Source organism: Dendropsophus ebraccatus, unplaced genomic scaffold, assembly GCF_027789765.1.
Source record: "Dendropsophus ebraccatus isolate aDenEbr1 unplaced genomic scaffold, aDenEbr1.pat pat_scaffold_1137_ctg1, whole genome shotgun sequence".
Taxonomy (NCBI): domain Eukaryota; kingdom Metazoa; phylum Chordata; class Amphibia; order Anura; family Hylidae; genus Dendropsophus; species Dendropsophus ebraccatus.
Window position 1 is genome coordinate 25,361 of NW_027208554.1, and position 19,959 is coordinate 45,319.

The 19,959-nt window shown below is 52.0% G+C and overlaps 26 non-coding genes across 26 annotated transcripts; all 26 read left to right on the forward strand.

Moving 5' to 3' along the window:
* The first annotated feature begins 680 nt into the window (after window positions 1–680).
* On the forward strand, window positions 681–762 carry TRNAS-UGA (transfer RNA serine (anticodon UGA)). The gene has a single exon. It is a non-coding gene; the product is annotated as a tRNA-Ser (tRNA).
* Window positions 763–1,037: 275 nt separating this feature from the next.
* TRNAS-CGA (transfer RNA serine (anticodon CGA)) lies at window positions 1,038–1,120 on the forward strand. The gene has a single exon. It is a non-coding gene; the product is annotated as a tRNA-Ser (tRNA).
* Window positions 1,121–2,237: 1,117 nt separating this feature from the next.
* Window positions 2,238–2,320, forward strand: TRNAS-UGA (transfer RNA serine (anticodon UGA)). Its single transcript has one exon. It is a non-coding gene; the product is annotated as a tRNA-Ser (tRNA).
* Window positions 2,321–2,590: 270 nt separating this feature from the next.
* TRNAS-CGA (transfer RNA serine (anticodon CGA)) lies at window positions 2,591–2,674 on the forward strand. The gene has a single exon. It is a non-coding gene; the product is annotated as a tRNA-Ser (tRNA).
* A 1,118-nt stretch (window positions 2,675–3,792) lies between these two features.
* On the forward strand, window positions 3,793–3,871 carry TRNAQ-UUG (transfer RNA glutamine (anticodon UUG)). The gene has a single exon. It is a non-coding gene; the product is annotated as a tRNA-Gln (tRNA).
* A 273-nt stretch (window positions 3,872–4,144) lies between these two features.
* TRNAR-UCG (transfer RNA arginine (anticodon UCG)) lies at window positions 4,145–4,228 on the forward strand. The gene has a single exon. It is a non-coding gene; the product is annotated as a tRNA-Arg (tRNA).
* A 1,107-nt stretch (window positions 4,229–5,335) lies between these two features.
* Window positions 5,336–5,419, forward strand: TRNAQ-CUG (transfer RNA glutamine (anticodon CUG)). The gene has a single exon. It is a non-coding gene; the product is annotated as a tRNA-Gln (tRNA).
* A 271-nt stretch (window positions 5,420–5,690) lies between these two features.
* Window positions 5,691–5,773, forward strand: TRNAS-CGA (transfer RNA serine (anticodon CGA)). Its single transcript has one exon. It is a non-coding gene; the product is annotated as a tRNA-Ser (tRNA).
* A 1,116-nt stretch (window positions 5,774–6,889) lies between these two features.
* Window positions 6,890–6,971, forward strand: TRNAS-UGA (transfer RNA serine (anticodon UGA)). The gene has a single exon. It is a non-coding gene; the product is annotated as a tRNA-Ser (tRNA).
* A 271-nt stretch (window positions 6,972–7,242) lies between these two features.
* TRNAS-CGA (transfer RNA serine (anticodon CGA)) lies at window positions 7,243–7,324 on the forward strand. The gene has a single exon. It is a non-coding gene; the product is annotated as a tRNA-Ser (tRNA).
* Window positions 7,325–8,426: 1,102 nt separating this feature from the next.
* Window positions 8,427–8,508, forward strand: TRNAS-UGA (transfer RNA serine (anticodon UGA)). The gene has a single exon. It is a non-coding gene; the product is annotated as a tRNA-Ser (tRNA).
* A 271-nt stretch (window positions 8,509–8,779) lies between these two features.
* TRNAS-CGA (transfer RNA serine (anticodon CGA)) lies at window positions 8,780–8,861 on the forward strand. The gene has a single exon. It is a non-coding gene; the product is annotated as a tRNA-Ser (tRNA).
* A 1,116-nt stretch (window positions 8,862–9,977) lies between these two features.
* Window positions 9,978–10,062, forward strand: TRNAS-UGA (transfer RNA serine (anticodon UGA)). The gene has a single exon. It is a non-coding gene; the product is annotated as a tRNA-Ser (tRNA).
* Window positions 10,063–10,338: 276 nt separating this feature from the next.
* On the forward strand, window positions 10,339–10,425 carry TRNAS-CGA (transfer RNA serine (anticodon CGA)). The gene has a single exon. It is a non-coding gene; the product is annotated as a tRNA-Ser (tRNA).
* Window positions 10,426–11,556: 1,131 nt separating this feature from the next.
* On the forward strand, window positions 11,557–11,638 carry TRNAS-UGA (transfer RNA serine (anticodon UGA)). Its single transcript has one exon. It is a non-coding gene; the product is annotated as a tRNA-Ser (tRNA).
* Window positions 11,639–11,911: 273 nt separating this feature from the next.
* TRNAR-UCG (transfer RNA arginine (anticodon UCG)) lies at window positions 11,912–11,996 on the forward strand. Its single transcript has one exon. It is a non-coding gene; the product is annotated as a tRNA-Arg (tRNA).
* A 1,115-nt stretch (window positions 11,997–13,111) lies between these two features.
* TRNAS-UGA (transfer RNA serine (anticodon UGA)) lies at window positions 13,112–13,195 on the forward strand. Its single transcript has one exon. It is a non-coding gene; the product is annotated as a tRNA-Ser (tRNA).
* Window positions 13,196–13,471: 276 nt separating this feature from the next.
* On the forward strand, window positions 13,472–13,554 carry TRNAS-CGA (transfer RNA serine (anticodon CGA)). The gene has a single exon. It is a non-coding gene; the product is annotated as a tRNA-Ser (tRNA).
* A 1,101-nt stretch (window positions 13,555–14,655) lies between these two features.
* Window positions 14,656–14,737, forward strand: TRNAS-UGA (transfer RNA serine (anticodon UGA)). Its single transcript has one exon. It is a non-coding gene; the product is annotated as a tRNA-Ser (tRNA).
* Window positions 14,738–15,013: 276 nt separating this feature from the next.
* On the forward strand, window positions 15,014–15,097 carry TRNAS-CGA (transfer RNA serine (anticodon CGA)). The gene has a single exon. It is a non-coding gene; the product is annotated as a tRNA-Ser (tRNA).
* Window positions 15,098–16,215: 1,118 nt separating this feature from the next.
* Window positions 16,216–16,298, forward strand: TRNAS-UGA (transfer RNA serine (anticodon UGA)). The gene has a single exon. It is a non-coding gene; the product is annotated as a tRNA-Ser (tRNA).
* Window positions 16,299–16,577: 279 nt separating this feature from the next.
* On the forward strand, window positions 16,578–16,662 carry TRNAS-CGA (transfer RNA serine (anticodon CGA)). Its single transcript has one exon. It is a non-coding gene; the product is annotated as a tRNA-Ser (tRNA).
* Window positions 16,663–17,781: 1,119 nt separating this feature from the next.
* On the forward strand, window positions 17,782–17,863 carry TRNAS-UGA (transfer RNA serine (anticodon UGA)). Its single transcript has one exon. It is a non-coding gene; the product is annotated as a tRNA-Ser (tRNA).
* A 271-nt stretch (window positions 17,864–18,134) lies between these two features.
* On the forward strand, window positions 18,135–18,216 carry TRNAS-CGA (transfer RNA serine (anticodon CGA)). The gene has a single exon. It is a non-coding gene; the product is annotated as a tRNA-Ser (tRNA).
* A 628-nt stretch (window positions 18,217–18,844) lies between these two features.
* Window positions 18,845–18,918, forward strand: TRNAV-AAC (transfer RNA valine (anticodon AAC)). The gene has a single exon. It is a non-coding gene; the product is annotated as a tRNA-Val (tRNA).
* A 743-nt stretch (window positions 18,919–19,661) lies between these two features.
* Window positions 19,662–19,743, forward strand: TRNAS-CGA (transfer RNA serine (anticodon CGA)). Its single transcript has one exon. It is a non-coding gene; the product is annotated as a tRNA-Ser (tRNA).
* The last annotated feature ends 216 nt before the right edge of the window (window positions 19,744–19,959 follow it).

Genomic DNA, 19,959 nt, shown 5'->3' on the forward strand with positions numbered 1-19,959 from the left:
GAAAAAAAAAAAACGTGCGACTGTGCGTACCGTGGCCGGTTAGCTCAGTTGGTTAGAGCGTGGTGCTAATAACGCCAAGGTCGCGGGTTCGATCCCCGTACGGGCCAGTTAGACCTTTTGTCCTCTATGCAGCAGTGGTCTAACCCACCCCATGCCGAAGGCGGAAAAACCATGTCGGAAAAAAAAAAAAGCGTGCGATGTGCGTGTCAGTGGCCGGTTAGCTCAGTTGGTTAGAGCGTGGGTGCTAATAACGCCAAGGTCGCGGGTTCGATCCCCGTACGGGCCAGTCCTTCCCTCCATCTTTATGAAGCAAAGGTGCAACCTACACAGTAAAGGCAGAAATGCTTCTGGTGAAACTCCTAACTCTGGATGCTTGCAAGTTCAGTCCTGTTGCTGCACCACCAGAGTCCTAACTCCCATCATAAAGGCAGAAAACCTTGTTGCAACAATCTTATCTATGCAGAACGTCATCGGAAAGTTTTTATTCCGCCGAATGAATAGCCTCCCCCCCCCCCCCCCAAGAACTCTCAGCTCAAAGTTGCCCGTTTCTGAACGGCAAAGAGTGTTGCACGCCTGCGCTGAGTTAGCACTCTGAAGCCTCGTCTTACATTCAAGGCGAAGCCCCTGAGCTGTAGTTGACAGATGACCACCGATGAGGGAGCTGGGAAGCACAGCGGTCAGCTGTGATGGCCGAGTGGTTAAGGCGTTGGACTTGAAATCCAATGGGGTCCTCCCCGCACAGGTTCAAATCCTGTCACAGCGCAGTGGCCTTTCTATTTCTTTTCTATGTGTTCCATGGGAAGGGACACCTACCTCTGCTTCATCTCGTAGAGATCAATAATTGAAGTCAACCAGCTGTAAGGAGAGACATTCCCCATTCCTGCCCCTTGCCGTGAAGAACCAGACTCTAGTAGCTTAATTCCCCCCCCGTTCGGGCCCATGCCCTAAAACTGTCATTTCCAAACGGCACCTGCTAGACTGTCATTTGCAAAAGACATTCGCCAAGTGGGAAGGCGTGTCCTAGTGGAGGCGTGGCAGCTGTGATGGCCGAGTGGTTAAGGCGTTGGACTCGAAATCCAATGGGGTCTTCCCCGCACAGGTTCAAATCCTGTTCACAGCGGAGGCTTTTAGGCCCTGGTGGAGAGAAATCCTACCCTCTTTCAGCCTTTACGCATCCCTTTGATATGTTGCAGTCCCAAACGGGAAGAGTTTTACTCTCTGCTTTTCCAGCAGACCATCCACAGTGCCCTCTTCAACCTGTCAAATCCCACATCACACCTTTAAAAAAAGGTGCCGTAGCCAAATCCAATGGCTTCTCTGCACACGGATCCAAATTCTCTTTGCTGCTTTATGCGCCATAGAGTGAAAGGCCGAGACGGAAACAAAGCGAGGCGCACGGGGGTGAACCGTGGCCGGTTAGCTCAGTTGGTTAGAGCGTGGTGCTAATAACGCCAAGGTCGCGGGGTTCGATCCCCGTACGGGCCAGTCTGCATTTTGTCTCTATGCAGCAGTGGTCTAACCCACCATGCCGAAGGCGGAAAACCATGTCGGAAAAAAAAAAAACGTGCGACGGTGCGTACCGTGGCCGGTTAGCTCAGTTGGTTAGAGCGTGGTGCTAATAACGCCGAAGGTCGCGGGTTCGATCCCCGTACGGGCCAGTTGACCTTTTGTCTCTATGCAGCAGTGGTCTAACCCACCCCATGCCGAAGGCGGAAAACCATGTCGGAAAAAAAAAAAGCGTGCGATGTGCGTGTCATGTGCCGGTTAGCTCAGTTGGTTAGAGCGTGGTGCTAATAACGCCAAGGTCGCGGGGTTCGATCCCCGTACGGGCCAGTCTTCCCTCCATCTTTATGAAGCAAAGGTGCAACCTACACAGTAAAGGCAGAAATGCTTCTGGTGAAACTCCTAACTCTGGATGCTTGCAAGTTCAAGTCCCTGTTGCTGCACCACCAGAGTCCTAACTCCCATCATAAAGGCAGAAAAACCTTGTTGCAACAATCTTATCTATGCAGAACTGTCATCGGAAAGTTTTTATTCACGCCGAATGAATAGCCCTCCCCCCCCCCCCCCCCAAGAACTCTCAGCTCAAAGTTGCCCCGTTTCTGAACGGCAATAGAGTGTTGCACGCCTGCGCTGAGTTAGCACTCTGAAGCCTCGTCTTACATTCAAGGGCGAAAGCCCCTGAGCTGTAGTTGACAGATGACCACCGATGAGGGAGCTGGGAAGCACAGCGGTCAGCTGTGATGGCCGAGTGGTTAAGGCGTTGGACTTGAAATCCATGGGGTCTCCCCGCACAGGTTCAAATCCTGTTTCACGAGCGCAGTGCCTTTCTTTTCTTTTCTATGTGTTCCATGGGAAGGGACACCTACCTCTGCTTCATCTCGTAGAGATCAATAATTGAAGTCAACCAGCTGTAAGGAGAGACATTCCCCATTCCTGCCCCTTGCCGTGAAGAACCAGACTCTAGTAGCTTAATTCCCCCCCGTTCGGGCCCATGCCCTAAACTGTCATTTCAAACGGCACCTGCTAGACTGTCATTTGCAAAAGACATTCGCCAAGTGGGAAGGCGTGTCCTAGTGGAGGCGTGGCAGCTGTGATGGCCGAGTGGTTAAGGCGTTGGGACTCGAAATCCAATGGGTCTCCCCCCGCACAGGTTCAAATCCTGTTCACAGCGGAGGCTTTTAGGCCCTGGTGGAGAGAAAATCCTACCCTCTTTCAGCCTTTAACGCATCCCTTTGATATGTTGCAGTCCAAACGGGAAGAGTTTACTCTCTGCTTTTCCAGCAGACCATTCCACAGTGCCCTCTTCAACCTGTCAAATCCCACATCACACCTTTAAAAAAAGGTGCCGTAGCCAAATCCAATGCTTCTCTGCACACGGATCCAAATTCTCTTTGCTGCTTTATGCGCCATAGAGTGAAAGGCCGAGACGGAAACAAAGCGAGGCGCACGGGGGTGAACCGTGGCCGGTTAGGCTCAGTTGGTTAGAGCGTGGTGCTAATAACGCCAAGGTCGCGGGTTCGATCCCCGTACGGGCCAGTCTGCATTTTGTCTCTATGCAGCAGTGGTCTAACCCACCATGCCGAAGGCGGAAAAACCATGTCGGAAAAAAAAAAAAAAACGTGCGACTGTGCGTACCGTGGCCGGTTAGCTCAGTTGGTTAGAGCGTGGTGCTAATAACGCCAAGGTCGCGGGTTCGATCCCCGTACGGGCCAGTTAGACCTTTTGTCTCTATGCAGCAGTGGTCTAACCCACCCCATGCCGAAGGCGGAAAACCATGTCGGAAAAAAAAAAGCGTGCGATGTGCGTTGTCAGTGGCCGGTTAGCTCAGTTGGTTAGAGCGTGGTGCTAATAGACGCCAAGGTCGCGGGTTCGATCCCCGTACGGGCCCAGTCTTCCCTCCATCTTTATGAAGCAAAGGGTGCAACCTACACAGTAAAGGCAGAAATGCTTCTGGTGAAAACTCCTAACTCTGGATGCTTGCAAGTTCAAGTCCTGTTGCTTGCACCACCAGAGTCCTAACTCCCATCATAAAGGCAGAAAACCTTGTTGCAAACAATCTTATCTATGCAGAACGTCATCGGAAAGTTTTTATTCCGCCGAATGAATAGCCTCCCACCCCCCCCCCCCCAAGAACTCTCAGCTCAAAGTTGCCCGTTCTGAACGGCAAAGAGTGTTGCACGCCTGCGCTGAGTTAGCACTCTGAAGCCTCGTCTTACATTCAGGGCGAAGCCCCTGAGCTGTAGTTGACAAGATGACCACCGATGAGGGAGCTGGGAAGCACAGCGGTCAGCTGTGATGGCCGAGTGGTTAGGCGTTGGACTTGAATCCATGGGGTCTCCCCGCACAGGTTCAAATCCTGTTCACAGCGCAGTGCCTTTCTTTTCTTTTCTATGTGTTCCATGGGAAGGGACACCTACCTCTGCTTCATCTCGTAGAGATCAATAATTGAAGTCAACCAGCTGTAAGGAGAGACATTCCCCATTCCTGCCCTTGCCGTGAAGAACCAGACTCCTAGTAGCTTAAATTCCCCCCCGTTCGGGCCCATGCCCTAAAACTGTCATTTCCAAACGGCACCTGCTAGACTGTCATTTGCAAAAGACATTCGCCAAGTGGGAAGGCGTGTCCTAGTGGAGGCGTGGCAGCTGTGATGGCCGAGTGGTTAAGGCGTTGGACCTCGAAATCCAATGGGGTCTTCCCCGCACAGGTTCAAATCCTGTTCACAGCGGAGGCTTTTAGGCCCTGGTGGAGAGAAATCCTACCCTCTTTCAGCCTTTACGCATCCCTTTGATATGTTGCAGTCCAAACGGGAAGAGTTTTACTCTCTGCTTTTCCAGCAGACCATCCACAGTGCCCTCTTCAACCTGTCAAATCCCACATCACACCTTTAAAAAAAGGTGCCGTAGCCAAATCCAATGGCTTCTCTGCACACGGATCCAAATTCTCTTTGCTGCTTTATGCGCCATAGAGTGAAAGGCCGAGACGGAAACAAAGCGAGGCGCACGGGGGTGAACCGTGGCCGGTTAGCTCAGTTGGTTAGAGCGTGGTGCTAATAACGCCAAGGTCGCGGGTTCGATCCCCGTACGGGCCAGTCTGCATTTTGTCTCTATGCAGCAGTGGTCTAACCCACCATGCCGAAGGCGGAAAACCATGTCGGAAAAAAAAAAACGTGCGATGTGCGTACCGTGGCCGGTTAGCTCAGTTGGTTAGAGCGTGGTGCTAATAACGCCAAGGTCGCGGGTTCGATCCCCGTACGGGCCAGTTGACCTTTTGTCTCTATGCAGCAGTGGTCTAACCCACCCCATGCCGAAGGCGGAAAACCATGTCGGAAAAAAAAAGCGTGCGATGTGCGTGTCGTGGCCGGTTAGCTCAGTTGGTTAGAGCGTGGTGCTAATACCCAAGGGTCGCGGGGTTCGATCCCGTACGGGCCATTCTTCCCCTCCATCTTTTATGAAGCAAAGGTGCAACCTACACAGTAAAGGCAGAAATGCTTTCTGGTGAAAACTCCTAACTCTGGATGCTTGCCAGTTCAAGTCCTGTTGCTGCACCACCAGAGTCCTAACTCCCATCATGAAAGGCAGAAAACCTTGTTGCAACAATCTTATCTATGCAGAACGGTCATCGGAAAAGTTTTTTATTTCCGCCGAATGAAATAGCCCCCCCCACCGCCCCCAAGAACTCTCAGCTCAAAGTTGCCCGTTCTGAACGGCGAAAGAGTGTTGCACGGCCTGCGCTGAGTTAGCACTCTGAAGCCTCGTCTTACATTCAAGGCGAAGCCCCTGAGCTGTAGTTGACAGATGAACCACCGATGAGGGAGCTGGGAAGCACAGCGGTCGCTGTGATGGCCGAGTGGGTTAAGGCGTTGGACTCTGAAATCCAATGGGGTCTCCCCGCACAGGTTCAAATCCTGTTCACAGCGCAGTGCCTTTCTTTTCTTTTCTATGTGTTTCCATGGGAAGGGACACCTACCTCTGCTTCATCTCGTAGAGATCAATAATTGAAGTCAACCAGCTGTAAGGAGAGACATTCCCCATTCCTGCCCCTTGCCGTGAAGAACCAGACTCTAGTAGCTTAATTCCCCCCCGTTCGGGCCCATGCCTAAACTGTCATTTCCAACGGCATCCTGCTAGACTGTCATTTGCAAAAGACATTCGCCAAGTGGGAAGGCGTGTCCTAGTGGAGGCGTGGCAGCTGTGATGGCCGAGTGGTTAAGGCGTTGGACTCGAAATCCAATGGGTCCATCCCCGCACAGGTTCATATCCTGTTCACAGCGGAGGCTTTTAGGCCCTGGTGGAGAGAAATCCTACCCTCTTTCAGACCTTTACGCATCCCTTTGATATGTTGCAGTCCAAACGGGAAGAGTTTTACTCTCTGCTTTTCCAGCAGAACCATCCACAGTGCCCTCTTCAACCTGTCCAAATCCCACATCACACCTTTAAAAAAAAGGTGCCGTAGCCAAATCCAATGGCTTCTCTGCACACGGATCCAAATTCCTCTTTGCTGCTTTATGCGCCATAGAGTGAAAGGCCGAGACGGAAACAAAGCGAGGCCGCACGGGGGGTGAAACCGTGGCCGTTTAGCTCAGTTGGTTAGAGCGTGGTGCTAATAACGCCAAGGTCGCGGGTTCGATCCCCGTACGGGCCAGTCTGCATTTTGTCTCTATGCAGCAGTGGGTCTAAACCCACCATGCCGAAAGGCGGAAAACCATGTCGGAAAAAAAAAAACGGTGCGATGTGCGTACCGTGGCCGGTTAGCTCAGTTGGTTAGAGCGTGGTGCTAATAACGCCAAGGTCGCGGGTTTCAGATCCCCGTACGGGCCAGTTGACCTTTTGTCTCTATGCAGCAGTGGTCTAAACCCACCCCATGCCGAAGGCGGAAAACCATGTCGGAAAAAAAAAGCGTGCGATGTGCCGTGTCGTGGGCCGGTTAGCTCAGTTGGTTAGAGCGTGGTGCTAATAACGCCAGGTCCGCGGGTTCGATCCCCGTACGGGCCAGTCTTCCCTCCATCTTTATGAAGCAAAGGTGCAACCTACACAGTAAAGCAGAAATGCTTCTGGTGAAACTCCTAACTCTGGATGCTTGCAAAGTTCAAGTCCTGTTGCTGCACCACCAGAGTCCTAACTCCCATCATAAAGGCAGAAAACCTTGTTGCAACAATCTTATCTATGCAGAACGTCATCGGAAAGTTTTTATTCCGCCGAATGAATAGCCTCCCCCCCCCCCCCCCAAGAACTCTCAGCTCAAAGTTGCCCGTTTCTGAACGGCAAAGAGTGTTGCACGCCTGCGCTGAGTTAGCACTCTGAAGCCTCGTCTTACATTCAAGGCGAAAGCCCCTGAGCTGTAGTTGACAGATGACCACCGATGAGGGAGCTGGGAAGCACAGCGGTCAGCTGTGATGGCCGAGTGGTTAAGGCGTTGGACTTGAAATCCAATGGGGTCTCCCCGCACAGGTTCAAATCCTGTTCACAGCGCAGTGCCTTTCTTTTCTTTTCTATGTGTTCCATGGGAAGGGACACCTACCTCTGCTTCATCTCGTAGAGATCAATAATTGAAGTCAACCAGCTGTAAGGAGAGACATTCCCCATTCCTGCCCCTTGCCGTGAAGAACCAGACTCTAGTAGCTTAATTCCCCCCCGTTCGGGCCCATGCCCTAAACTGTCATTTCCAAACGGCACCTGCTAGACTGTCATTTGCAAAAGACATTCGCCAAGTGGGAAGGCGTGTCCTAGTGGAGGCGTGGCAGCTGTGATGGCCGAGTGGTTAAGGCGTTGGACTCGAAATCCAATGGGGTCTCCCCGCACAGGTTCAAATCCTGTTCACAGCGGAGGCTTTTAGGCCCTGGTGGAGAGAAATCCTACCCTCTTTCAGCCTTTACGCATCCCTTTGATATGTTGCAGTCCAAACGGGAAGAGTTTTACTCTCTGCTTTTCCAGCAGACCATCCACAGTGCCCTCTTCAACCTGTCAAATCCCACATCACACCTTTAAAAAAAGGTGCCGTAGCCAAATCCAATGGCTTCTCTGCACACGGATCCAAATTCTCTTTGCTGCTTTATGCGCCATAGAGTGAAAGGCCGAGACGGAAACAAAGCGAGGCGCACGGGGGTGAACCGTGGCCGGTTAGCTCAGTTGGTTAGAGCGTGGTGCTAATAACGCCAAGGTCGCGGGTTCGATCCCCGTACGGGCCAGTCTGCATTTTGTCTCTATGCAGCAGTGGTCTAACCCACCATGCCGAAGGCGGAAAACCATGTCGGAAAAAAAAAAACGTGCGATGTGCGTACCGTGGCCGGTTAGCTCAGTTGGTTAGAGCGTGGTGCTAATAACGCCAAGGTCGCGGGTTCGATCCCCGTACGGGCCAGTTGACCTTTTGTCTCTATGCAGCAGTGGTCTAACCCACCCCATGCCGAAGGCGGAAAACCATGTCGGAAAAAAAAAGCGTGCGATGTGCGTGTCGTGGCCGGTTAGCTCAGTTTGGTTAGAGCGTGGTGCTAATAACGCCAAGGTCGCGGGTTCGATCCCCGTACGGGCCAGTCTTTCCCTCCATCTTTATGAAGCAAAGGTGCAACCTACACAGTAAAGGCAGAAATGCTTCTGGTGAAAACTCCTAACTCTGGATGCTTGCAAGTTCAAGTCCTGTTGCTGCACCACCAGAGTCCTAACTCCCATCATAAAGGCAGAAAACCTTGTTGCAACAATCTTATCTATGCAGAACGTCATCGGAAAGTTTTTATTCCGCCGAATGAATAGCCTCCCCCCCCCCCCCCAAGAACTCTCAGCTCAAAGTTGCCCGTTTCTGAACGGCAAAGAGTGTTGCAAACGCCTGCGCTGAGTTAGCACTCTGAAGCCTCGTCTTACATTCAAGGCGAAGCCCCTGAGCTGTAGTTGACAGATGACCACCGATGAGGGAGCTGGGAAGCACAGCGGTCAGCTGTGATGGCCGAGTGGTTAAGGCGTTGGACTTGAAATCCAATGGGGTCTCCCCGCACAGGTTCAAATCCTGTTCACAGCGCAGTGCCTTTCTTTTCTTTTCTATGTGTTCCATGGGAAGGGACACCTACCTCTGCTTCATCTCGTAGAGATCAATAATTGAAGTCAACCAGCTGTAAGGAGAGACATTCCCCATTCCTGCCCCTTGCCGTGAAGAACCAGACTCTAGTAGCTTAATTCCCCCCCGTTCGGGCCCATGCCCTAAACTGTCATTTCCAAACGGCACCTGCTAGACTGTCATTTGCAAAAGACATTCGCCAAGTGGGAAGGCGTGTCCTAGTGGAGGCGTGGCAGCTGTGATGGCCGAGTGGTTAAGGCGTTGGACTCGAAATCCAATGGGGTCTCCCCGCACAGGTTCAAATCCTGTTCACAGCGGAGGCTTTTAGGCCCTGGTGGAGAGAAATCCTACCCTCTTTCAGCCTTTACGCATCCCTTTGATATGTTGCAGTCCAAACGGGAAAGAGTTTTACTCTCTGCTTTTCCAGCAGACCATCCACAGTGCCCTCTTACAACCTGTCAAATCCCACATCACACTTTAAAAAAGGTGCCGTAGCCAAATCCAATGGCTTCTCTGCACACGGATCCAAAGTCTCTTTTGCTGCTTTATGCGCATAGAGTGAAAGGCCGAGGACGGAAACAAAAGCGAGGCGCACGGGGGTGAACCGTGGCCGGTTAGCTCAGTTGGTTAGAGCGTGGTGCTAATAACGCCAAGGTCGCGGGTTCCGATCCCCGTACGGGCCCAGTCATGCATTTTGTCTCGATGCAGCAGTGGTCTAACCCACCATGCCGAAGGCGGAAAAACCATGTCGGAAAAAAAAAAACGTGCGACGTGCGTACCGTGGGCCGGTTAGCTCAGTTGGTTTAGAGCGTGGTGCTAATAAGCCAAGGTCGCGGGTTCGATCCCCGTACGGGCCAGTTGACCTTTTGTCTCTATGCAAGCAGTGGTCTAACCCACCCCATGCCGAAGGCGGAAAACCATGTCGGAAAAAAAAAAAGCGTGCGATGTGCGTGTCGTGGCCGGTTAGCTCAGTTGGTTAGAGCGTGGTGCTAATAACGCCAAGGTCGCGGGTTCGATCCCCGTACGGGCCAGTCTTCCCTCCATCTTTATGAGCAAAAGGGTGCAAACCTAACAGTAAAGGCAGAAATGCTTCTGGTGAAACTCCTAACTCCTGGATGCTTGCAAGTTCAAGTCCTGTTGCTTGCACACCAGAGTCCTACTCCCATCATAAAGGCAGAAAAACCTTGTTGCAGAACAATCTTATCTATGCAGAACAGTCATCGGAAAGTTTTTATTCCGCCGATGAATAGCCTCCCCCCCCCCCCAAGAACTCTCAGCTCAAAGTTGCCCGTTTCTGACGGCAAAGAGTGTTGCAACGAGCCTGCGCTGAGTTAGCACCTCTGAGAGCCATCATCTTACATTCAAGGCGAAAGCCCCTGAGCTGTAGTTGACAGATGACCAACCGATGAGGGAGCTGGGAAGCACAGCGGTCAGCTGTGATGGCCGAGTGGGTTAGAGGCGTTGGACTTGAAATCCAATGGGGTCTCCCCGCACAGGTTCAAATCCTGTTCACCAGCGCAGTGGGCCTTTCTTTTCTTTTCTATGTGTTCCATGGGAAGGGACACCTAACCTCTGCTTCATCTCGTAGAGGATCAATAATTGAAGTCAACCAGCTGTAAGGAGAGACATTCCCCATTCCTGCCCCTTGCCGTGAAGAACCAGACTCTAGTAGCTTAATTCCCCCCCCGTTCGGGCCATGCCCTAAACTGTCATTTCCAAACGGCACCTGCTAGACTGTCATTGTGCAAAAGACATTCGCCAAGTGGGAAGGCGTGTCCTAGTGGAGGCGTGGCAGCTGTGATGGGCCGAGTGGTTAAGGCGTTGGACTCGAAATCCAATGGGGTCCTCCCCGCACAGGTTCAAATATCCTGTTCACGAGCGGAGGCTTTTAGGCCCTGGTGGAGAGAAATCCTACCCTCTTTCAGCCTTTAACGCATCCCTTTGATTATGTTGCAGTCCAAACGGGAAGAGTTTTACTCTCTGCTTTTCCAGCAGACCATCCACAGTGCCCTCTTCAAACCTGTCCAAATCCCACATCACACCTTTAAAAAAAAAGGTGCCGTAGCCAAATCCAATGGCTTCTCTGCACACGGATCCAAATTCTCTTTGCTGCTTTATGCGCCATAGAGTGAAAGGCCGAGACAGGAAACAAAGCGAGGCGCACGGGGGTGAAGCCGTGGCCGGATTAGCTCAGTTGGTTAGAGCGTGGTGCTAATAACGCCAAGGTCGCGGTTTCGATTCCCCGTACGGGGCCAGTCTGCATTTTGTCCTCTATGCAGCAGTGGTCTAACCCACCATGCCGAAGGCGGAAAACCATGTCGGAAAAAAAAAAAACAACGTGCGACTGTGCGTAACCGTGGCCGTTAGCTCAGTTGGTTAGAGCGTGGTGCTAATAACGCCAAGGTCGCGGGTTCGATCCCCGTACGGGCCAGTTGAACCTTTGTACTCTATGCAGCAGTGGTCTAACCCACCCCATGCCGAAGGCGGGAAAAACCATGTCGGGAAAAAAAAAAAAGCGTGCGATGTGCGTGTCGTGGCCGGTTTAGCTCAGTTGGTTAGAAGCGTGGTGCTAATAAAGCCAAGGTCGCGGGTTCGATCCCCGTACGGGCCAGTCTTCTTCCCTCCATCTTTATGAAGCAAAGGTGCAACCTACACAGTAAAGGCAGAAATGCTTCTGGTGAAACTCCTAACTCTGGATGCTTGCAAGTTCAAGTCCTGTTGCTGCAACCACCAGAGTCCTAACTCCCATCATAAAGGCAGAAAAACCTTGTTGCAAACAATCTTATCTATGCAGAACGTCATCGGCAAAGTTTTTATTTCCGCCGAATGAATAGCCTCCCCCCCCCCCCAAGAACTCTCAGCTCAAGTTGCCCGTTTCTGAACGGCAAAGAGTGTTGCACGCCTGCGCTGAGTTAGCACTCTGAAGCCTCGTCTTACATTCAAGGCGAAAGCCCCTGAGACTGTAGTTTGACAGATGACCACCGATGAGGGAGCTGGGAAGCACAGCGGTCAGCTGTGATGGCCGAGTGGTTAAGGCGTTGGACTTGAAATCCAATGGGGTCTCCCCGCACAGGTTCAAATCCTGTTCACAGCGCAGTGCCTTTCTTTTCTTTTCTATGTGTTCCATGGGAAGGGACACCTACCTCTGCTTCATCTCGTAGAGATCAATAAATTGAAGTCACACCACTGTAAGGAGAGACATTCCCCATTCCTGCCCCTTGCCGTGAAGAAACCAGACTCTAGTAGCTTAATTCCCCCCGTTCGGGCCCCATGCCCTAACTGTCATTTCCAAAACGGCACCTGCTAGACTGTCATTTGCAAAAGACATTCGCCAAGTGGGAAGGCGTGTCCTAGTGGAGGCGTGGCAGCTGTGATGGCCGAGTGGTTAAGGCGTTGGACCTCGAAATCCAATGGGGTCTCCCCGCACAGGTTCAAAATCCTGTTCACGAGCGGAGGCTTTTAGGCCCTGGTGGAGAGAAATCCTACCCTCTTTCAGCCTTTACGCATCCCTTTGATATGTTGCAGTCCAAACGGGAAGAGTTTTACTCTCTGCTTTTCCAGCAGACCAATCCGACAGTGCCCTCTTCAACCTGTCAAATCCCACATCACACCTTTAAAAAAGGTGCCGTAGCCAAATCCAATGGCTTCTCTGCACACGGATCCAAAATTCTCTTTGCTGCTTTATGCGCCATAGAGTGAAAGGCCGAGACGGAAAACAAAGCGAGGGCGCACTGGGGGTGAACCGTGGCCGGTTAGCTCAGTTGGTTAGAGCGTGGTGCTAATAACGCCAAGGGTCGCGGGTTCGATCCCCGTACGGGCCAGTCTGCATTTTGTCTCTAATGCAGCAGTGGTCTAACCCACCATGCCGAAGGCGGAAAACCATGTCGGAAAAAAAAAAAAAAACGTGACGAGCGTGCGTAACCGTGGCCGGTTAGCTCAGTTGGTTAGAGCGTGGTGCTAATAACGCCAAGGTCGCGGGTTCGATCCCCGTACGGGCCAGTTGACCTTTTGTCTCTATACAGCAGTGGTCTAACCCACCCCATGCCGAAGGCGGAAAACCATGTCGGAAAAAAAAAAGCGTGCGATGTGCGTGTCGTGGCCGGTTAGCTCAGTTGGTTAGAGCGTGGTGCTAATAACGCCAAGGTCGCGGGTTCGATCCCCGTACGGGCCAAGTCTTCCTCCATCTTTATGAAGCAAAGGTGCAACCTACACAGTAAAGGCAGAAATTGCTTCTGGTGAAAACTCCTAACTCTGGATGCTTGCAAGTTCAAGTCCTGTTGCTGCACCACCAGAGTCCTAACTCCCATCATAAAGGCAGAAAACCTTGTTGCAACAATCTTATCTATGCAGAACGTCATCGAAAAGTTTTTATTCCGCCGAATGGAATAGCCTCCCCCCCCCCCCCCAAGAACTCTCAGCTCAAAGTTGCCCGTTTCTGAACGGCAAAGAGTGTTGCACGCCTGCGCTGAGTTAGCACTCTGAAGCCTCGTCTTACATTCAAGGCGAAGCCCCTGAGCTGTAGTTGACAGATGACCACCGATGAGGGAGCTGGGAAGCACAGCGGTCAGCTGTGATGGCCGAGTGGTTAAGGCGTTGGACTTGAAATCCAATGGGGTCCTCCCCGCACGAGGTTCAAATCCTGTTCACAGCGCAGTGCCTTTCTTTCTTTTCTATGTGTTTCCATGGGAAGGGGACACCTACCTCTGCTTCATCTCGTAGAGATCAATAATTGAAGTCAACCAGCTGTAAGGAGAGACATTCCCCATTCCTGCCCCTTGCCGTGAAGAACCAGACTCTAGTAGCTTAATTCCCCCCCGTTCGGGGGCCCATGGCCCTAAACTGTCATTTCCAAACGGCACCTGCTAGACTGTCATTTGCAAAAGACATTCGCCAAGTGGGAAGAGCGTGTCCTAGTGGAGGCGTGGCAGCTGTGATGGCCGAGTGGTTAAGGCGTTGGACTCGAAATCCAATGGGGTCTCCCCGCACAGGTTCAAATCCTGTTCACTAGCGAGGCTTTTAGGCCCTGGTGGAGAGAAATCCTACCCTCTTTCGCCTTTCACGCATCCCTTTGATATGTTGCAGTCCAAACGGGAAAGAGTTTTACTCTCTGCTTTTCCAGCAGAACCAGTCCACAGTGCCCTCTTCAACCTGTCAAATCCCACACAGCACCTTTAAAAAAAGGTGCCGTAGCCAATCCAATGGCTTCTCTGCACAGCGGATCCAAAATTCTCTTTGCTGCTTTATGCGCCATAGAGTGAAAGGCCGAGACGGAAACACAGCGAGGCGCACGGGGGTGAACCGTGGCCGGTTAGCTCAGTGGTTAGAGCGTGGTGCTAATAACGCCAAGGGTCGCGGGTTCGATCCCCGTACGGCCAGTCTGCATTTTGTCTCTATGCAGCAGTGGTCTAACCCACCATGCCGAAAGGCGAAAACCATGTCGGAAAAAAAAAAACGTGCGATGTGCGTACCGTGGCCGGTTAGCTCAGTTGGTTAGAGCGTGGTGCTAATAACGCCAAGGTCGCGGGTTCGATCCCCGTACGGGCCAGTTGACCTTTTGTCTCTATGCAGCAGTGGTCTAACCCACCCCATGCCGAAGGCGGAAAACCATGTCGGAAAAAAAAAGCGTGCGATGTGCGTGTCGTGGCCGGTTAGCTCAGTTGGTTAGAGCGTGGTGCTAATAACGCCAAGGTCGCGGGTTCGATCCCCGTACGGGCCAGTCTTCCCTCCATCTTTATGAAGCAAAGGTGCAACCTACACAGTAAAGGCAGAAATGCTTCTGGTGAAACTCCTAACTCTGGATGCTTGCAAGTTCAAGTCCTGTTGCTGCACCACCAGAGTCCTAACTCCCATCATAAAGGCAGAAAACCTTGTTGCAACAATCTTATCTATGCAGAACGTCATCGGAAAGTTTTTATTCCGCCGAATGAATAGCCTCCCCCCCCCCCCAGAGAACTCTCAGCTCAAAGTTGCCCGTTTCTGAACGGCAAAGAGTGTTGCACGCCTGCGCTGAGTTAGCACTCTGAAGCCTCGTCTTACATTCAAGGCGAAAGCCCCTGAGCTGTAGTTGACGAGATGACCACCGATGAGGGAGCTGGGAAGCACAGCGGTCCAGCTGTGATGGCCGAGTGGTTAAGGCGTTGACTTGAAATCCAATGGGGTTCTCCCCGCACAGGTTCAAATCCTGTTCACAGCGCAGTGCCTTTCTTTTCTTTTCTATGTGTTCCATGGGAAGGGACACCTACCTCTGCTTCATCTCGTAGAGATCAATAATTGAAGTCAACCAGCTGTAAGGAGGAACATTCCCCATTCCTGCCCCTTGCCGTGAAGAACCAGACTCTAGTAGCTTAATTCCCCCCGTTCGGGCCCCATGCCCTAAACTGTCCATTTCCAAACGGCACCTGCTAGACTGTCATTTGCCAAAAAGACATTCGCCAAGTGGGAAGGCGTGTCCCTAGTGGAGGCCGTGGCAGCTGTGATGGCCGAGTGGTTAAGGGCGTTGGACTCGAAATCCAATGGGGTCTCCCCGCACAGGTTCAAATCCTGTTCACAAGCGGAGGCTTTTATAGGCCCTGGTGGAGAGAAATCCTACCCTCTTTCAGCCTTTACGCATCCCTTTGATATGTTGCAGTCCAAACGGGAAGAGTTTTACTCTCTGCTTTTCCAGCAGACCATCCACAGTGCCCTCTTCAACCTGTCAATCCCACATCACACCTTTAAAAAAAGGTGCCGTAGCCAAATCCAATTGGCTTCTCTGCAACACGGATCCAAATTCTCTTTGCTGCTTTATGCGCCATAGAGTGAAAGGCCGAGACGGAAACAAAGCGAGGCGGCACGGGGGTGGAACCGTGGCCGGTTAGCTCCAGTTGGTTAGAGCGTGGTGCTAATACACGCCAAGGTCGCGGGTTCGATCCCCGTACGGGCCAGTCCTGCATTTTGTCTCTATGCAGCAGTGGTCATAACCCACCATGCCGAAGGCGGAAAACCATGTCGAAAAAAAAAAAAACGTGCGATGTGCGTACCGTGGGCCGGTTAGCTCAGGTTGGTTAGAGCGTGGTGCTAATAACGCCAAGGGTCGCGGGGTTCGAATCCCCGTACGGGCCAGTTGACCTTTTGTCTCTATGCAGCAAGTGGGCTAACCCACCCATGCCGAAGGCGAAAAACCATGTCGGAAAAAAAAAAAAGCGTGCGATGTGCGTGTCGTGGCCGGTTAGCTCAGTTGGTTAGAGCGTGGTGCTAATAACGCCAAGGTCGCGGGGTTCGATCCCCGTACGGGCCAGTCTTCCCTCCATCTTTATGAGCAAAGGTGCAACCTACACAGTAAAGGCAGAAAATCTTCTGGTGAAACTCCTACTCTGGATGCTTGCAAGTTCAAGTCCTGTTGCTGGCACCACCAGAGTCCTAACTCCCATCATAAAAGGCAGAAAAACCTTGTTGCAGACAATCTTATCTATGCGAGAACGTCATCGAAAAGTTTTTATTCCGCCGAATGAATAGCCTCCCCCCCCCCCCAAGAACTCTCAGCTCAAAGTTGCCCGTTTCTGAACGGCAAAGAGTGTTGCACGCCTGCGCTGAGTTAGCAACTCTGAAGCCTCGTCTTACATTCAAGGCGAAAGCCCCTGAGCTGTAGTTACAGATGACCACCGATGAGGGAGCTGGGAAGCACAGCGGTCAGCTGTGATGGCCGAGTGGTTAAGGCGTTGGACTTGAAATCCAATGGGGTCTCCCCGCACAGGTTCAAATCCTGTTCACGAGCGCAGTGCCTTTCTTTTCTTTTCTATGTGTTCCATGGGAAGGGACACCTACCTCTGCTTCATCTCGTAGAGATCAATAATTGAAGTCAACCAGCTGTAAGGAGAGACATTCCCCATTCCTGCCCCTTGCCGTGAAGAACCAGACTCTAGTAGCTTAATTCCCCCCCCGTTCGGAGGCCCATGCCCTAAACTACTGTCATTTCCAAAACGGCACCTGCTAGACTGTCATTTGCAAAAGACATTCGCCAGGTGGGAAGGCGTGTCCATAGTGGAGGCGTGGCAGCTGTGATGGCCGGTGGGTTAAGGCGTTGGACTCGAAATCCAATGGGGGTCTCCCCGCACAGAGGGTCAAATCCTGTTCACAGCGGAGGCTTTTAGGCCCTGGTGGAGAGAAATCCTACCCTCTTTCAGCCTTTAACGCAGCCCTTTGATATGTTGCAGTCCAAACGGGAAGAGTTTTACTCTCTAGCTTTTCCAGCAGACCATCCACAGTGCCCTCTTCAACTGTCAAATCCCACATCAACACCTTTAAAAAAAGGTGCCGTAGCCAAATCCAATGGCTTATGCTGCACACGGATCCAAATTCTCTTTGCTGCTTTATGCGCCATAGAGTGAAAGGGCCGAGACGGAAACAAAGCGAGGCGCACGGGGGTGAACCGTGGCCGGTTAGCTCAGTTGGTTAGAGCGTGGGGCTAATAACGCAAGGTCCGCGGTTCGATCCCCCGTACGGGCCAGTCATGCATTGTTGTCTCTATGCAGCAGTGGTCTAACCCACCATGCCGAAGGCGGAAAAAAACCATGTCGGAAAAAAAAAAACGTGCGACTGGTGCGTACCGTGGCCGGTTAGCTCAGTTGGTTTAGAGCGTGGTGCTAATAACGCCAAGGTCGCGGGTTCGATCCCGTACGGGCAAGGTGACCTTTTGTCTCTATGCAGCAGTGGTCTAACCCACCCCATGCCGAAGGCGAAAACCATGGTCGGAAAAAAAAAAAAAGCGTGCGATGTGCGTGTCCGTGGCGTTAGCTCAGTTGGTTAGAGCGTGGTGCTATAACGCCAAGGTCGCGGGTTCGATCCCCGTACGGGGCCCAGTCTTTCCACTCCATCTTTATGAAGCAAAGGTGCAACCTACACAGTAAAGGCAGAAAATGCTTCTGGTGAAAACTCCTAACTCTGGATGCTTGCAAGTTCAAGTCCTGTTGCTGCACCACCAGAGTCCTAACTCCCATCATAAAGGCAGAAAAACCTTGTTGCAACAATCTTATCTATGCAGAACGTCATCGGAAAGTTTTTATTCCGCCGAATGAATAGCCTCCCCCCCCCCCCCCCAAGAACTCTCAGCTCAAAGTTGCCCGTTTCTGAACGGCAAAGAGTGTTGCACGCCTGCGCTGAGTTAGCACTCTGAAGCCTCGTCTTACATTCAAGGCGAAAGCCCCTGAGCTGTAGTTGACAGATGACCACCGATGAGGGAGCTGGGAAGCACAGCGGTCAGCTGTGATGGCCGAGTGGTTAAGGCGTTGGACTTGAAATCCAATGGGGTCTCCCCGCACAGGTTCAAATCCTGTTCACAGCGCAGTGCCTTTCTTTTCTTTTCTATGTGTTCCATGGGAAGGGACACCTACCTCTGCTTCATCTCGTAGAGATCAATAATTGAAGTCAACCAGCTGTAAGGAGAGACATTCCCCATTCCTGCCCCTTGCCGTGAAGAACCAGACTCTAGTAGCTTAATTCCCCCCCGTTCGGGCCCATGCCCTAAACTGTCATTTCCAAACGGCACCTGCTAGACTGTCATTTGCAAAAGACATTCGCCAAGTGGGAAGGCGTGTCCTAGTGGAGGCGTGGCAGCTGTGATGGCCGAGTGGTTAAGGCGTTGGACTCGAAATCCAATGGGGTCTCCCCGCACAGGTTCAAATCCTGTTCACAGCGGAGGCTTTTAGGCCCTGGTGGAGAGAAATCCTACCCTCTTTCAGCCTTTACGCATCCCTTTGATATGTTGCAGTCCAAACGGGAAGAGTTTTACTCTCTGCTTTTCCAGCAGACCATCCACAGTGCCCTCTTCAACCTGTCAAATCCCACATCACACCTTTAAAAAAAGGTGCCGTAGCCAAATCCAATGGCTTCTCTGCACACGGATCCAAATTCTCTTTGCTGCTTTATGCGCCATAGAGTGAAAGGCCGAGACGGAAACAAAGCGAGGCGCACGGGGGTGAACCGTGGCCGGTTAGCTCAGTTGGTTAGAGCGTGGTGCTAATAACGCCAAGGTCGCGGGTTCGATCCCCGTACGGGCCAGTCTGCATTTTGTCTCTATGCAGCAGTGGTCTAACCCACCATGCCGAAGGCGGAAAACCATGTCGGAAAAAAAAAACGTGCGACGTGCGTACCGTGGCCGGTTAGCTCAGTTGGTTAGAGCGTGGTGCTAATAACGCCAAGGTCGCGGGTTCGATCCCCGTACGGGCCAGTTGACCTTTTGTCTCTATGCAGCAGTGGTCTAACCCACCCCATGCCGAAGGCGGAAAACCATGTCGGAAAAAAAAGCGTGCGATGTGCGTGTCATGGCCGGTTAGCTCAGTTGGTTAGAGCGTGGTGCTAACAACGCCAAGGTCGCGGGTTCGATCCCCGTACGGGCCAGTCTTCCCTCCATCTTTATGAAGCAAAGGTGCAACCTACACAGTAAAGGCAGAAATGCTTCTGGTGAAACTCCTAACTCTGGATGCTTGCAAGTTCAAGTCCTGTTGCTGCACCACCAGAGTCCTAACTCCCATCATAAAGGCAGAAAACCTTGTTGCAACAATCTTATCTATGCAGAACGTCATCGGAAAGTTTTTATTCCGCCGAATGAAGAGCCTCCCCCCCCCCCCAAGAACTCTCAGCTCAAAGTTGCCCGTTTCTGAACGGCAAAGAGTGTTGCACGCCTGCGCTGAGTTAGCACTCTGAAGCCTCGTCTTACATTCAAGGCGAAAGCCCCTGAGCTGTAGTTGACAGATGACCACCGATGAGGGAGCTGGGAAGCACAGCGGTCAGCTGTGATGGCCGAGTGGTTAAGGCGTTGGACTTGAATCCAATGGGGTCTCCCCGCACAGGTTCAAATCCTGTTCACAGCGCAGTGCCTTTCTTTTCTTTTCTATGTGTTTTCCATGGGAGGGACACCTACCTCTGCTTCATCTCGTAGAGATCATAATTGAAGTCACCAGCTGTAAGGAGAGACATTCCCCATTCCTGCCCCTTGCCGTGAAGAACCAGACTCTAGTAGCTTAATTCCCCCCCGTTCGGGCCCATGCCCTAAACTGTCATTTCCAAACGGCACCTGCTAGACTGTCATTTGCAAAAGACATTCGCCAAGTGGGAAGGCGTGTCCTAGTGGAGGCGTGGCAGCTGTGATGGCCGAGTGGTTAAGGCGTTGGACTCGAAATCCAATGGGGTCTCCCCGCACAGGTTCAAATCCTGTTCACAGCGGAGGCTTTTAGGCCCTGGTGGAGAGAAATCCTACCCTCTTTCAGCCTTTACGCATCCCTTGATATGTTGCAGTCCAAACGGGAAGAGTTTTACTCTCTGCTTTTCCAGCAGACCATCCACAGTGCCCTCTTCAACCTGTCAATCCCACATCACACCTTTAAAAAAGGTGCCGTAGCCAAATCCAATGGCTTCTCTGCACACGGATCCAATTCTCTT